The following is a 15,608-nucleotide window of genomic DNA, read 5'->3' on the forward strand; positions in this document are numbered from 1 at the left end:
AAATAATTACGCGGGCACGGCGCGTCCCCTCTCCTCTCCGAAGTGACAGAGAGGAGAAAACGCTCATATCGCGTTATTTTGAAAGCAATTTTAGAGAAATATGGTAGTTAGTTTAATTGTATTTAATGCACCGGGAGAGGAGAAAACGTCTGGGAAATGATGAAGAGGGGATATTAGTTTTTTGAAAGCAATTTCCCTTCATTTCCCCTTTAAGTCACCACATCCACTGCTGAACTCTCCGCATACAGGAAAACCACGCACTGAGCTACAGGTAACCGGTCGCTTTGAGCAGCTCTGTATGGCCAACTAGCGGCCACCTGCTGCCTGCTATAGTTGGGCTGCCGGACCACACACACCAGTCGTGCCAGCCATGACACACACACACACATTTAACCTTGTCACCCCTGGCTAACTGTAACAAACAGGTGTCATCAATTTCTCTGTTTCTTTTCTCCTTGTGAGTGGGTGTGTGTGTGTATATGTGAGACCATACCGGTAAACATGAGATAATTGAGACCACCACCAGTCTGTCCCTTTATTTACTTTCTCCTACAGACAAATGCTAGAAAAAACAAACAAACTTGGAAATATAAAAAAGTCACGTATAGCAGCTCTTCTTTTTATTTCTTTTTGTTGTTGTACATGTTGGTGCAGGTTTAGGATTAGGCATTCATCTCCCCGAGACGTCTACTCATTTGTTCTTGAATCTTGCCAAGAAAGCCCCAGGATGCAGATGATATTTTCAGGAGTGACACAGACAGATAAAAAGTCCACATCGCTTCTTCCCTTCCTCCCAGTGATATTCATGAGGTGTACCGCTACACTGAAAAAACACCCAAGAGTCCCGGCTTGACCTCTGTAACCTGAGGATGCTGGCTGACACTCATCACGGCTACAGCTGAAGTGGCTTCAAAACCTGCTAAACACACTAAAGGATATACTATGGTTACTATGTTTGTGTGTGTGTGTTTGTTTGTATGATCCCAAAGGTATTCCAGCATTAAGCAGTTAGAACGCTGATAACTTTATTGGCACACTTATGATGTCTGTGCCTTTTAAAGCAATGCATTGTACTGCTGGATATAACTAACAAGTTCTCATATGTTATTACAGCTGTTTCAAACAAATCATTCTCTGGGTTTGAACACTGAGCGCCGACGGATTGTCATTTATGCCAACTAATATAAACTGAAAAAAGGAGCAGGTTCGGAGAGGAATAATCCACATCTGCAGTTCTCTTATCGGCCTCTGTGGACCTTTGCTGACTCTGGGTCTGAGTCTGGCTGCCTCGAAGTCATCCTTATATGGACCAGATGTCAGGTATGTTGTGACGTTTGGGGCACATCTGGCCCCTAAAACATATGTCAGTGATCTAACGGAGCTCTAAGTGCCAAAAGTAGCTCAGATTAGGCTGAAAAGTGTCCACTATCTGGGGTAGATGTTACAATCTGCCTGCTTCAGAGCACGTAAGGGCAATTCCAAGCACTTCTATGGCCTTTTTTCTACAAGTCAGTATGAAATCTATGAATAACTGCCCAACATGACATTACGTTAAATTAAAGGCTTGTAATCTGGAGAGTAATGAGAAACACGAGCGACACACCAGTGTTAAAATGAGATTTTTTAGTGTCCGGTGTACTCCAAAATCAAGGAATCGAGGATTGAAAGTGTTTATTTATGCACCGCAAACTGATGAGTATGCAGGAAGGATTTCACAGGGAAAGATTCATCACATAAGACTCAAACAGAGAGACTAAAACAACAACAAAAAAACAAGACACTCAACAGCAACACAGCTCCAGTTTTAAAAGTTTCATCTGCTGATTTGGCCTGAATTCTCTAAATCTCCAAATGCCAACCATCCAGTGTCAGAGAGAGTGCTCTGACACGGGATACTAAATCCCTTTACCTAAAATGGTGCAATCTAAATTGAAGAATATCGGCACCTTCGCCTTATATGTCGAAATATAAGTGAGGGTACATGGCAGCACGCTCTTGTGGATGATAAATCTGAAGGGGATGACAATATCTATCGACACAGGCATCCTCCAGTCCAGCAGTATGTCAATTTCTCAGTCTCTAAACAAAGAAGACATCATTTACTCTTCTCCGCTGCTGGAGCACTCCTCCGTATTGATCTGCCGTGATGTTGAAAAACAATCGGAGATGTGCCTTTCTCTCTCGTCAAAGTGATCGATACCGCTGGTTAGCCTTGTGTTGTTTAATGTTTAAGACCGAGTTTAGCTCTTTTCTCTTTTCTTAAACTGGTTGGCGACAGCTTGGCAAAGTGCGCGCACATTCAAAGGAAGTTAAAGTGAAAATCTTGAAATTACTACTGCTCTTTCAGCTTTCTTGTCCATTACGACAAGTTTGTTACTATATGTGAGTGTGCGTTTTATCTCTGTGTGTGTCCGTTTATCACATTAGGAGAGTGGAGAGGATGACACATAGCTAAATGTCCATCTTGGAATTAAATCAGTCTACTGTAAGGACTCCCGTCTGAAAATCAATATGTTGGCATATTCATATTAAAGTATTTAGTGCACTTAAATTCACTCACCGGCCGTTTTATTAGGCGGTGGGTTGGACCCGTCCCACCTTTTGTCTTCAGAACTGCACTAATTCTTCATGGCACAGATTCAACAATGTGCTGGGAACAGAGATTTCTGAGAGATCGTGGCCTGCTGTAGCCGTTCTGCTTTAAGGGCTGACATGCTGTGCGTTCAGAGATGCTCTTCTGCAGGTGTTATTTCAGTTATTGTTGCCTTCCTATCAGATTTTAAGGAGTCTTTTCATTTCCCTCTCCTCTCCAGCATAAACAAGGCTTTTTCACCCGGAGAACTGCCACTCACTGGATACTCAGATATTTCAGAGATTGATTGCAAACCATCTACAATATTTGGGCTCCAGTTCTCAATTTTGTTAAACACGAAACTTTCTTTCTTTCGCTCTATAATCTGCAAATACAAATGGGAACACGGTATATAAGAGACTATACGATTCTAATGAGCTTCGGAGTCAATATTTACCTTTATTCTTCAACACAGTCTGAACTCTGAGGCAGCTTGTTGTAGCTTATTTCTGTAGTTTTTAGGAATAGTTCTTCAGTCTTCCTGAAGGACATTCAAAGCTCTTCTTTGGACGTTGGCTGTCAACAGGATCCCACACTGCTTCACTAATGTTGTGGTCTGGCTAATAGCTGCTAATTTTGGCTAATAGCTCTTTGTGAATCACATTTTTGTGCACAAACACTATTTCATGCCTGTCAAACTGTGTTATCTTTGGCATTTTTCATAGATTCAATTAAAGGAATGGGAACAACCTAGGTGCGGGTGTAACAGGCTGCTGGCAACAAAGTTCCTAAAGACACCATTTAAAACTGGTTCTTTGCCATTTTTCTGTTATGTGTAAACGCGAGACTGGGTCCTCCTTTGAGTTATGAGCCTTTTTTTATTCTCCGGTGATTCATAGGTCAGAGCTATGTTGCCAAACAAGCAAGCAAACTAACAAACATTCCTCTGAAAACAGTCAGGTACAACTAGTAGACTAAAGATGAGAGAAAGAATTTCATTTAAACAAAGTCTCCTCGGAAGCCAAATATAAAGAAATGAGGGGAGGCTTTAGACTATTGCTTCTTGAGAAAAACATGTAATTACTGCACAGATAAAATGTGGAAATAAAAATGTCATGTTGTTATTGTATTGCATTGTATTTGAAGGCCATCAGCACAATTACAGTACATGATATGCAGTATAAATAGGCCACTACGGGGCCTGTGTACTATAGCTTGTAATCATGAATGACAGTGTACTGTATGGGAACTTTGCTCAGTTTACAGGGACACACCTGAACTAAGGTATTAACACTCTTTCACATAGGCCCTTGTCTGAGTGGCATCCTGTGGGTTGAATTCCTGCACACCTCTGTACAGTCTGAGGCAGTGGGAACACAGACAGCTGTACAAAGTCCCTCAAATGACCTGTGGCGGCTGCTTCAAAGACAGGATCTGTTTCACATCCCCCTGCTCCTGAGACTTAGGCGATCTTTCTTTATTATCAAATGAAACCAAATGACGTCTTGCCAAATATAAAACATCGTTTTTAGACAAACAATATGACCTGAAATGCATCTTAGATCTGAAACCACTGACGTCATATCAGCGATTTCACTGAGACATACACCAGACTTACCCCGATGTCGTGCTTTGTGATTCTTTTTAATGCTTCCAGTTTTGTGTTTCTCACAATAGAAAATCTGTTACTGTTTCCTCTCAGAGTGAATACACCATCATGACTTCTCAAGCTGTCCAGAAGGGCGTTGTAGTCATTGTCCCCCGGGAGAATACCGAGCATTGTACCTGTATTGTGCTGCCTCTCTGAAGAGACAATGGATGTGACCGGCAACTGAAGAGCTGTTAAGTCACCTGGATGGAATGTGTCTCGCTCTGAGCCTGGGACAAACACACACACAAAGAAATGTATCACCAAACCACACCAGACACCATCATTAAAGAGGACTGTGGATTAAAGGATGAGTTTCATGCAGAGCTTCTTGGGTTTTTTTTTAAGATAGTCTGACTGATTCAACCCAGAGTTCAGGGAACACTTTTGGAGTTTTTGTTTGACCTTAAAGGAATACTTCAGGAGTTTAGGGACCTTTAACACACACCTTCCTGATATTCCTCTGATTTTATATTTGGTTTGGCAGAATGTCAAAAAAAGCCTCATATATAGCATCTAAGAATATTTTTATTTTTTATAATATGCTGCACACTGTTGTCCATTTGACCTCAAGATGGCACTGGTGTGTCACTGTTACTTTTAATAAATGTAGACCAAATGATACAAATTCTCATTTTTAAACTTTTTTATTTATTACTTTTTATTGTTTTATTGATAATACGCAGCTCTACAAACTAGTAGGATACAGTGAGGGTGCCAGTGGCATCCTCCACCAACATCTGCCACCAAAGCTCATGCCAAAACCCCGGCCTATCTTGAATTTTTAAAGAATTTCCTCCCTTGTCAATGCTCTGTGTCACAATCAGGTTCCATTAAACCCGTTAAATTTGCTTAATTTTGCTGATGACCAATGATTGGTGCAATGATTTTTTTAAGGTGTTCCTGTTGCAGGAAGACACTGGGAAAGCTCTATTCAAATAGACTTATTGGTCAATCCCAGATATGAAAACCAGATAAGATTTTTAAATCCATAATTAATTCTGTTTTGAGCAGGAATAACAAGTTAATGTTTCAACTCATTGTAGGATGGTTTCCTCTCTCTTGTGGTCACGTTTATAGAATTATTACCAACATAGGACAGTTTTTCCAGGGGTGCAATGGAGGAAACCACCAGCAATTTTTTTTTTTTTTTTGGGGGGGGGGGGGGGGGGGGTGTCCAGTACCCCGTGGCCCCCCCTTGGTGGCGCCCCTGGCTTTAGCCAGTGAGCTCCTACAAAGACAGAGGTGAATTTTTATGTATTTATTTATTATCTATGACTACTCAACAAAGAATCCAAAGTGCCTGAATTGAGGGCAAGTCAGACACCAATAGAGATAGATTGATACATAGATATTCACAGGTGAAAATGCTTTACTAGATTTTACTAGAAAACAAGTGGTTAATAATAATTAAGATTCATTCTCTATAAAATATGCACAGTTTCAATAGTTTCACAGTAATTTATAGAGAGAGTGCATTTTGAGCACCAGAGACTTTTTGTTCCACTCACACAATCGGCCCTGCTGATTTTTTGGGTGTTTAGTTGTCCTAATATACGTCACTGTATCCCCTATTGTTACTCTTCAATGTTTTGAGAGATAGAAAAATAGACCAATCTGGACACACTCTTTACCCAGTCAACAAAACATTTAAGGGGGGAAAAAGCTACACCAGGCAAAAACTTTGAATGACAGCGTCTCCCATTCAGCAAAGAAAACACTGCAGGAATTTGTACTCTATACAATAGCTGTCACCAGGAAAACTTCAGACACAAACAAAGCACAGGCATCAGCCAATGGGAGAGTCCATAGAGTCTTCACATCTACGCACACAGAGAGCCAGTGGCAAGGCCATATTCTCAGCCATAACTGCAGGGCAGAGCTCTGCGGCGAGCTGAGTAAGTATAGGGCACAGCAGCACTGTACATTATCACATGGGTGTGGCTATGAGCTTGCTACTTGAAAAATGTTTTCAATAGAGAAGGCACGTCAAGTGCCAGGCATGCCTGCACACGATTGTTGCCTCACTATGCGACCTGGGGAAATCAGAGGGCAGTTATGAAAACTGTTTACCAGTTTAAAGCTTTGCAGAGAGAAAAGCGAGAGCAGGAATTACACTCACCAAATGACCGGCTGTCTTCTCATATTTAGACTTTTACAACACTACATTGCAAGCAACCGATCATTATCTAAAATAAAAAACAAAAGAAAGCTGTTTTGGGGGGGGGGGGGGGGGGGGGGGGGAGCGCTCTTTTGTTTATTTCTCGTCTAATTGCTTCTCGATTTTTTTCTGATTTCATAAAGCAGAAAAAAGAAAAGGCCTCCAAATTTGAGAGAAAAACCGGAGGGGAACAAATGAATTTCAGATGTTTCCCTCTCAGTGGAAACATTCTTCTTTAACACTAAGGCAAATATTTTGATTCTCGTTCAGTCATTATGAATGCACTCCCTGTGTAATAGGATTGGGGAAATGCCATAATGATGTGTTGAGCTGTGCTGACAGCATGTTGACCAGTGACACACCGCCAGCATTTTGGACCTCCCCCTCCAGCCAGTGGAGTAACAACACAGGATGAGATAAGGCTTCAGGTGCTCCACGCAGGGCTGAGATTCAGACACAACAATGCAGACAGGATCGGCTCATCTACTGCTAACGTCTTCTAACATTTTTGTTGCTTAAAGAATGAGAGGGGAACGAGCCCCCCCCCCCCCCCTCAAAAAAGGCACATTAACCATATATATAGCTATTTGAAATGATTTTTCTGTTATAAAAGAAAATCAGTCGCTAGTCTCCTAATTCGTTTAATGATGTATATTTGAATCGTCAAGTTCCTTAACAATGACCACAAAAAAGTCTGTTTTTTATATTGTGAAAGTAATTTCAAATTATTTAGTATTTAAATGACTTTCATGTTTGACTATAATTTAAAAAAGGCACAGGTCATCTTTACACATAAGTAATTTTGCATAATGAAACCTTCCCACATACCAATGCATTACAAAAACCTACATAAAAAAATTAAGATTTATGGTACAATGAACTGTTATTAAAAATAAGGAATTTTTTTTTTTTATCCATATTTTTTAACCATTTACTTTTTACCATTTGCCATTTACAAATACAAAATTTAGAAAATTAACAGGATGTTTCCTGTTTTTTCACAGTTTTCTTTTACAGTGTATACTTTACAGAGTGGCATCCATTTTTTTCCCCATTTCTCTACAGCTGTGATTGCCACACATTTCAACAGCAGAATTAAACTGTAATTATCTCGTGACCTTGAGAGACTTTCCAGATGTTTTAAGTCATTAAGGGTCACTTTAAAAAAAAAACTGCCATATACAGACGAGTTCTCACGCTGCACATCTACATGGCAGTCATGCCTGTATAAGCAAATGATAAAAGAGAGTGGCCCAAAGAAAAGCTTTTGAGTCCCCGTGATTCTGATCTCAGCTACACACCTGGAAGGTTTCGTGACACTATCTTGTGCCCTTGTTACACCATCATGTTGAAATCGGTCCATAGATTAACAGACATATAAACACCTGCCAAAACATTCAACACCACTTTCATGATAGTTTCCTGATAGTTCGTGCTACACCGGGTTTCTTTAAACCTGAGAAGTGAAAATATTAGTCTCTTGCACATTAACGTGATTGTTTAACTAGAGATGGTCATATTATAGGATCACGCGAACTGTGAAGCCGATCAACATGTTGGTGTTTTGCCTCATGAATAACCCCCACCACATAATCAGTAGTCACTGGCTGGACAGCATCCATCTTTGAACGTGCACTTCATTTGGATCTCAGCTACAATCCTGTAAAATTTCATGACTGCATTTGGCACAGTTTTGTTGTTATAGCACTGACAGACCTGTCCTCAGTTAGTCATATAAACACCTAACAAAGTATCATGTTTGTCTCCCTTCCCACTGCAGCACGTTTTGCTGTAATGATAAATTTTGCGATAATGACACAGACACCAAAGCAAATAGCCTGAAAGGCTGAAAGCGAAACCAGTCGCCGCTAAAATGTATATATTTTAACTTACTTTGAATTATCAACACAATACAACATCAAACATAAATAAAGTGCAAGATTTGCATATGTCTTCACATACATACACTCCTAAATCAGTCCTGAATTCCATGTCTTGGTTACAAACAGCATCAAACTGCCATTTTAAAAAATATACATATAAATTATTATTGCATTCTATTTATATATTCAAGAACTATTTTATTATTAATAACCGCACGTAAAAAAAACCCAAAATAACAAAATAAATAACCGGCGCTGTGCAGCCCCGCGCTGTGCAGCCCCACGCTGCGCGAGCTAACTTGCTAACCGTGCTAACTCGCTAATGGAGATTCACCGCGTTAATGTGGTTATGGCATTAACATCATTTTAATGAGATTAACGCTAGCAGCACTACAAAAAACTAAACAAGTAAATAAAGCCATTAAAAAAGTTTTTCCTAGTGGCAGCTTATAACGTGTCAAATTTCTATCAGCGCTGCTTGCTAGCAGTGATAGCTACGCTAACGCTGTCTGCGGCCTGTAGCCTCTTATTTATCAACAAGACATGAAAGTGGACTCAAATCCGTCATCTCCGTTAGACAAGAGTGCAAACATGTAATTTTATATGTGTACTTTTATGTGCACGCGCTTACTTTTCAGCTAAAGTTCACCAGGTTAGCCAACTTCTGGCTGTTTACTTTCATATGAATTAGAAAAGCAGTATTGATCTTTACCTCTACAGCACTTTTGAGCAAGAAAAAAACACGTTGGACAAACAAACAAACAAAAAAAAGCCCAACTTCATGAAACAGCCCACAATCAAACCCTGGAATGAAGTTACAGGAGACCTCGGGGACTTGATGGCAACAGAGCAATCGCCCTATCTGGGCTACAGTTCACAGCAGCAATTGTCTTCTCCGATACGTTATCTGACAGATGTAACTCAAAGTAATAAGACCACCCCATGATACGAGCAGATTAAAGCTTCACAGCGGCATCTGTGCTCGCAGGTTATGCGAGTGCATTTCATATGTGTGTGTGTTGGTGAGTCCTTGCGCGAGGGCCTCCTTCTGCCCACCTTCTTCTTTCCTCCGCATCAAACATTTAGCCCAAAATGTCAGACTGCACGCTACAGCTACCGTGCAATTTACTGCGCTGTGTGAACTCCAAAACCATACCATTCCTTGATCTACAATCATGATGTCATTCACAGAATTTGGGGGGAAAAAAGTGGTTTATAATCATTCTGGTCACTTCTTCTCTCTGCTGTGAAATTCCACAGAGATTTATCAGAAGCTGGAAACGAATATAAATTCAGACACGTGCCATGCTGTTAGATCATTTGGGGCTATTACAGTTACATGGTGTTTGCGTGAATGCCTGTGTTTTGAATACAGGAGCTTTATAGAGTGGCATTGATTTCACTATGTGGTTGTTTAAGCAGGAGAAATCGATGGAGCAAAGGAAAACTCAGAAAACTTGTAAGATCTTGAGCAGTTTCACCACAGAATTATACCTCTATAAACCTAGGCCGTACCCACAGAGGGAAAGACAGAGCCTAAACAAACATGACCCCCTCAACCACTAACACCGCACACACAAACAACAGAGTGTATGGCAGCACCAGTTCTGCAGCGATGGCCAGGAGAAAAGCCCCTGATTACATTTCTTTGGAGCGTGTGCCGCTGCGGTTCAGGAAGCTCGGCTGCTTTGAAGCCAGTCACTCGGTTTTTCTCTTATCTGCTCTTGGACTTAAGATAATGCAGTTAGACAGCAGTAAAAGACGATGTTTACAAACAGCGAGCGGTGCTGACAGGAGGAATCCACGGCGACGCAGAAGTGAGGCTCAGAAAGCAAACCAGATGGTGATTACTGGGCAGATGGTGCTTGAAACCTGGATGCACTTCTACCTGCTGCGGCCAGACATCCCATGAAGCACTTCTGCTTAAACTTTGTATCACATCATATTCAGTTCTTTCCTTCCCCCTGCTATATTTCTGGTAAAGGGTCAGTTCACTAAATTATACTAAATTAAGTGACATTTTCGTACTGAGGTTAGAAGTATATTCCTACTCACATAAAGCAGATTTGGATTTATTTACACTGGTTTTGAGTTATGTTTCTGGGATTTGTAAAGTCTAAGACAGACTTTTGGCCTGATGATGACACAGAGGGATGGATAGTTTTTCCTTTTTCCAATATGGATACTTTCCATTTTTCCTCTTTACTGTATGTTTGACCTTTAACCAATACACAGGGGGAGAATGAAACTTAACGTCTGATGCTTAAAATGTTGGAAAATGGTATATTAAAAGCAGAAATGATGAGATAAAACACAGAAAGATGCGTAATTAAAAAAATACTTTTAATAATTTGACTCTTTAAAAGTGATGGCACTATTTTAAACACAAAGAGTTGTGGTCAGTGGTTTGAATACTTAGGTCATGGGCATAAATCTCATGGTAATTTGGGGCTTTTAATGATTATTTAACCTTAATCCTTTAACCATTTGCTTAATGACTTAAAAAAAACAAGAATTTGGTGCACAAGTTTGAACTTATCTATCTTTTCTAACACACACAAGGTCAATATATATGTACACACCCACTAATAGTTAGTTAAATGTTCCTTAGCACCTTGACCAAATGCATTTTGTGTGTCCTGTTGGAACACCCAACTGTGTCCAAATTTCAATGGTTTAGCTGTTGCATCAAGGTGAAAATGAAGAATTTGGAAGTAGACGTCCCTCTTAAGTTTTCTATCCACCGCTGGCAGCAAAACAGCCCCAGAGCACGATGCTACCACCACCATGCTTGACTGCGGGTGCAGTGTGTTATGGTTTTAAAGCCTGGCCTTTACTCCTCCAAACACACTTCTTGGCCAAATACCTAAATCTTTGTCTCGTCTGACCGTACAATCTTTCTCCAGAAGGCATTTGGCTTGCCCATGTGGGCAGCTGTAACAATGGTGGAAAGTTAAAATACAGAAAGCCACATGAAGAAGTAAACTTCAAAATAAAGCAAGGTCAAGGAAAACACACAAAGCAAACAAGAACTAAAGATTACAAAAACACACTGGGATCATCAGAAAGGCCACAACAATGAAGGCTTTAACTGTCAGTGTGCTTTAACTGCTCCTGAGATTCTCATTAAGAGCTCAAAATTCAGTTGCAACAATCGGGCAGGTAATAAGGACTGGGCTTCTTTTTCACTTGTTTTTTGTCTTCATACTTTCTGCCACTTGTGGGTTCAAGTAAGTGCAGCACCATGAAAATGGCACACCTTCATCCCAGTTTGAACGATTGCTGCCCTCTCTGTGATGGCAGGGTTTTCGTGCTGTCCCCGAGTGTGACCATTAAGGCGTAATTATGCCTTTAGATGTGGCTGAGTGACACTTTGCACAAAAGTGGTTTGAATGAACCGTGCATATAAACCGGCCTCAGCTTTAGTTCGCTGTACCGAGTAACCATTTGATAAAAAATACATTTGGTACACATCTGAAACAGTGTCTCCTTTTTAATAGAAATAATGAAGAATGTTGTAGTACATATTTATGAGCCCCATACCAGGACATTAACTTTATACAGATGCATAGCAGACCTTTTACAGAATCAAAGCCACTGTTAAACATCTGGCAAGAAAAGCACGCCAGTATAGCCCCTTGTTGCATTTTTAACTCAAATCCCATCTGGAGCTGAAAGTTGTCGATACCTCGCTGTCTGTGCTGACTTATTGAGCAGCAGCTCAATGCTCTGATCTCGCAGCATGATGTATGGGTGTGTACGTATGGGGTCCGCTGGGACCCGAGAGATGCCGCTGACACTGGGGACACACAGCAGGCCGAGGGAGCTGGGCGCTAAAGTCGACAGGCGTCAGGGCATCAAGATGGATGGTGGAGATTTGTCCAGAGGATGGAACGTAATTCAGCCCAGATGCTGAGTGACTTTTGTTCCACTGCCTGGCTGGGTAGCTGCCTGTGGGTCGATCCTGTTTGCAGCATGATTTAACTTCTGACTGCACGATCTTCACCCAGCAGGAACGGGTCATAGAGCGTGCTTTGTCTCTTTTTACTCAGATGGTTTTACATCTTCAGACAAATTTATAGCCTAGGCCTGCTTTTCCGAACTTCAATGCTGCCCATGCCAGAACACTGTAAATAAACAGCAAGTGGTTAGCGATCTGACAAGTTGGAGCTGCTTTCTATCTCCAGTATGTTTTACCTTGATTTACATCATTAAATGGCTATCAGGGGAGCCACGGAGAACACCATCAGGTTGTGCGTTTGAAGTGAAATGTTGCATAAATGCACCAGAGCCAATTAGAGGCTCTACCAATTTTACACAAGTAGGTTGGTTTACTCATCATTATGAGTACTATTCAGACTGCGAAAACACTTTGTAAAGTCAAATGACCATCGGGATGAGGTTATAACAGATTTGGCATGACGCTTTGAAATGTCTTTGATGATGCTCCAAACTTTAGGTGTGGCGCCTGAAGCACAAGGGTATTTACTTTCAGACATAGCATGTCCATGAAGGTAGTGAGTTGCACTAACAAAAACACAAAAAAACACAAAAAAAAGAAGGAAGAAAAGAAAAAAGTGTGCATCTCAGTCTCAAAGTCTTTGTGACTCAGATGGCAATATAGAAGTGACACTGCATTGTTGGAGTAACCCTTCAAGGCATCTATTTTTGTAGAAAAAAGCAAAATATTTTTTCTTCAAACTTTCTTTAGTACACAAGAAGGGGGTAAAAAATAGCTTATAACTATACAAACAAGTGCAGAAAGGCGAAAGAGACACGAAGAAGACCTGTAAAAAAACCTAAACACAGCCTTTCTGCTTCCTTAGGAATTAAGAGGATAAGGAGCAGCCAAGTGCTGCTAATGAAATGCATTTGATTGAGTGATCATTAGCAAATGAGAGCACCTCTATAAAAGCAGACATTTTGGCAGTTTGCTGGTCTCGAGCTTCCAGCTGCGTGTTAACACAACGTCAGGGAGGAATAACAGTGAGTGAGCAACCGTTATAAGACCACCGCCAAAAGAATCTGAAAGTCTGCCATTCTTCAGTGAGAAAGAAATAGGCATTCAAGACAGCTGTGAATCTTCCCAGGAGCAAACATCCCAGCTAATTCATTTGAAAAAGAAAAGAATCAAAGTGCTGCAATGGTCCAGCGAAACTCCAGACCTCAACCTGACTGAATTATTGTGGTGGGACCTTCAGAGAGCTGTGCACAAATGAATGCCAGCAAGCCTCAATTAAGTGATGTGATGTTTGTTTTTTGTTCCATTTTTTAGCATGTAAACAGTGCACAGTATGGCAAAATTCTGTATATATGCAGGATAAAAATGAGCATAAAAAGAAAAGTCTAAAGACTATACTTCGCAATGATGTGAGAGACTGATAAACTAAGAAAATGTTATTGCTGGTAAAGGTGGTTCTACAAGCTACTGAATTCACAGGACTGCATAGAGCGCTCTGAAGACTTTCTACCTACAGACTGCAAAAGCAACCGAAAAAACAAAAAACAGCATCGACAGACCAAAAAAAGATAAACATATAATAGATATTATTTAAAAAGTATGAAACAAATACAGAATCGTGACATTTTTGCTAGCATGCACATGTGTTTGAGATTTAAAGCTTCATATATAATATATCAAAAATTATAATGAGTTATTTTTGTTGGCATCTCAAATAGATTCATAGTGTGGGAGTCCAATATGGCTGCACCATTTAGCACATATATACCACATATTAGCAAACTGATAGAAATGCTATCTCTCATTGGGGGTTTTCCCATCTACTGAGCAAGTTGTTACCACCAAAACTCGTACTTTGACTTCTGGTACATTCAAAGTAAGGCGTTAAGGCAAAGTCTCTGACCATGCAATATATCATGACATGGACATAATTACAAGAATAAAATATTACAATAAAACACAACACTAAACTGCACCATCAAGTCATTCCTGCTCACATACTCCATTTTAAAATGCCTTCCTAATAGGAAGGATAAACATACCGCGATGCAGGTACAGGTAATTGTTTGTCGTCTAACAGTCGCCCCTATGGAGGAGGCATTTCTGCTGAATATATAACGGTTAAATCTAACTCTTTATCTAGATCGAGACAATAGAGTTTCACCGTCCCATAGCAAAACTGATATGTGGGTATGCATGTGCGTCTTGGCGTTTGTGTGTGTTTTGGCTCAGCAAGTGGCTCTAATATGCCCTAATAACCATGATGTCATCCACCTGTTTTTTGGCTCAGGGGCAGCGATGACTGATGGGACAATTTTGAATAATCATCTTATCTGATCTGGAGCCCGTGGGCTAGAAACCCAAAGAAAATAGTACCTATGAATGTGAAAAGTCGTCTATTCGGAAATACCCTTGGGATTTACTGCTTTGGGAAAAATTGGAGAACAAAGGTTTTTTCCATTAGGTTTCTCCAAAGTGCTGTGCAGAATGTCTGAAAAGTGTTTGTTTTGTAGACCAGAACATTTTCTTTTATAAAATACACTAATTTGGATTCATTTACCCTTTCAATTAAGCTGTGGTAGGAGAGCCCTCCATAAACTCCCCGTTTGTAATGAAAGATTCATCTGTACGGCCGGGGAAGAAAAGGTGTAGTTCTTTGAATACCCTTTCTTTTTTTTACAACACTGCACAGGTAACATATATTTGAGCTTCTTCACACCAGTACAGAAATGTTTTTTCTCACTGGATCAAACATTAGCTCGATCTTAAAATGTTTCAGGGCAGCCAGGTTAATGCGGCGCCTTTGCAACAACAGCGTGATGTCTGCCCTTCGGAGAGAGTCGCCATTAACCCGCAGACGTCCTACGTCCACACACCTCATTGAGAAAGCACTCTGTTTCTGTTTTGCGTCTTTCATTTCATCAGTGGTGAAACCCAAATGCAGCTTGATGCGTATGAGTCATGCTAAAGTTAATGATAGCTATGAGAAGATCAATTATTGCTGAATTATCTATCAAGTAGCTGTGCACAACATGCCAAGTGGAAGCCTTTTATGACGTGCAAAGATGTTCAGACCAGAAAGGTAGTTATCATATTTGTGGTTTAGAGGTGTGCAACTTTGTTTGGTTTCCTGCGAGATATAACTTCAGATCACTGACAGTAGTGTTATGAACATTTACAGATGCCAACTTTTAATAGAAAAATCCTTGTAAAACATGTAAGCACAGGCCTTTGTGAAGCAACTCTTTTTCTTGAGGGCAAAATTAGATGATATAGTGCCATTAGAAAACAGACATGTTTAGTCATATTGCAGAAAACGCCAACATAAATTAAAAGAAATATATATGATGACGTTTTTTTTTCCATAAACAACAAGAGGTGAA

At 40.4% G+C, this 15,608-nt stretch overlaps 1 long non-coding RNA gene across 1 annotated transcript; it reads left to right on the top strand.

Annotated features, from left to right (window-relative positions):
* Nucleotides 1-9: 9 nt before the first annotated feature.
* LOC147322996 (uncharacterized) lies at nucleotides 10-4,899 on the top strand. Its single transcript, XR_015130696.1, has 3 exons — nucleotides 10-271; nucleotides 1,114-1,320; nucleotides 4,275-4,899. It is a non-coding gene; the product is annotated as an uncharacterized LOC147322996 (long non-coding RNA).
* Nucleotides 4,900-15,608: the final 10,709 nt, after the last annotated feature.

Source organism: Aulonocara sp. 'chitande type north' Nkhata Bay, linkage group LG8, assembly GCF_057382095.1.
Source record: "Aulonocara sp. 'chitande type north' Nkhata Bay isolate Kocher_YH1m ecotype deep benthic linkage group LG8, A_spYH_male_GT1.1, whole genome shotgun sequence".
In the NCBI taxonomy this organism is placed as follows: Eukaryota; Metazoa; Chordata; class Actinopteri; order Cichliformes; family Cichlidae; genus Aulonocara; species Aulonocara sp. 'chitande type north' Nkhata Bay.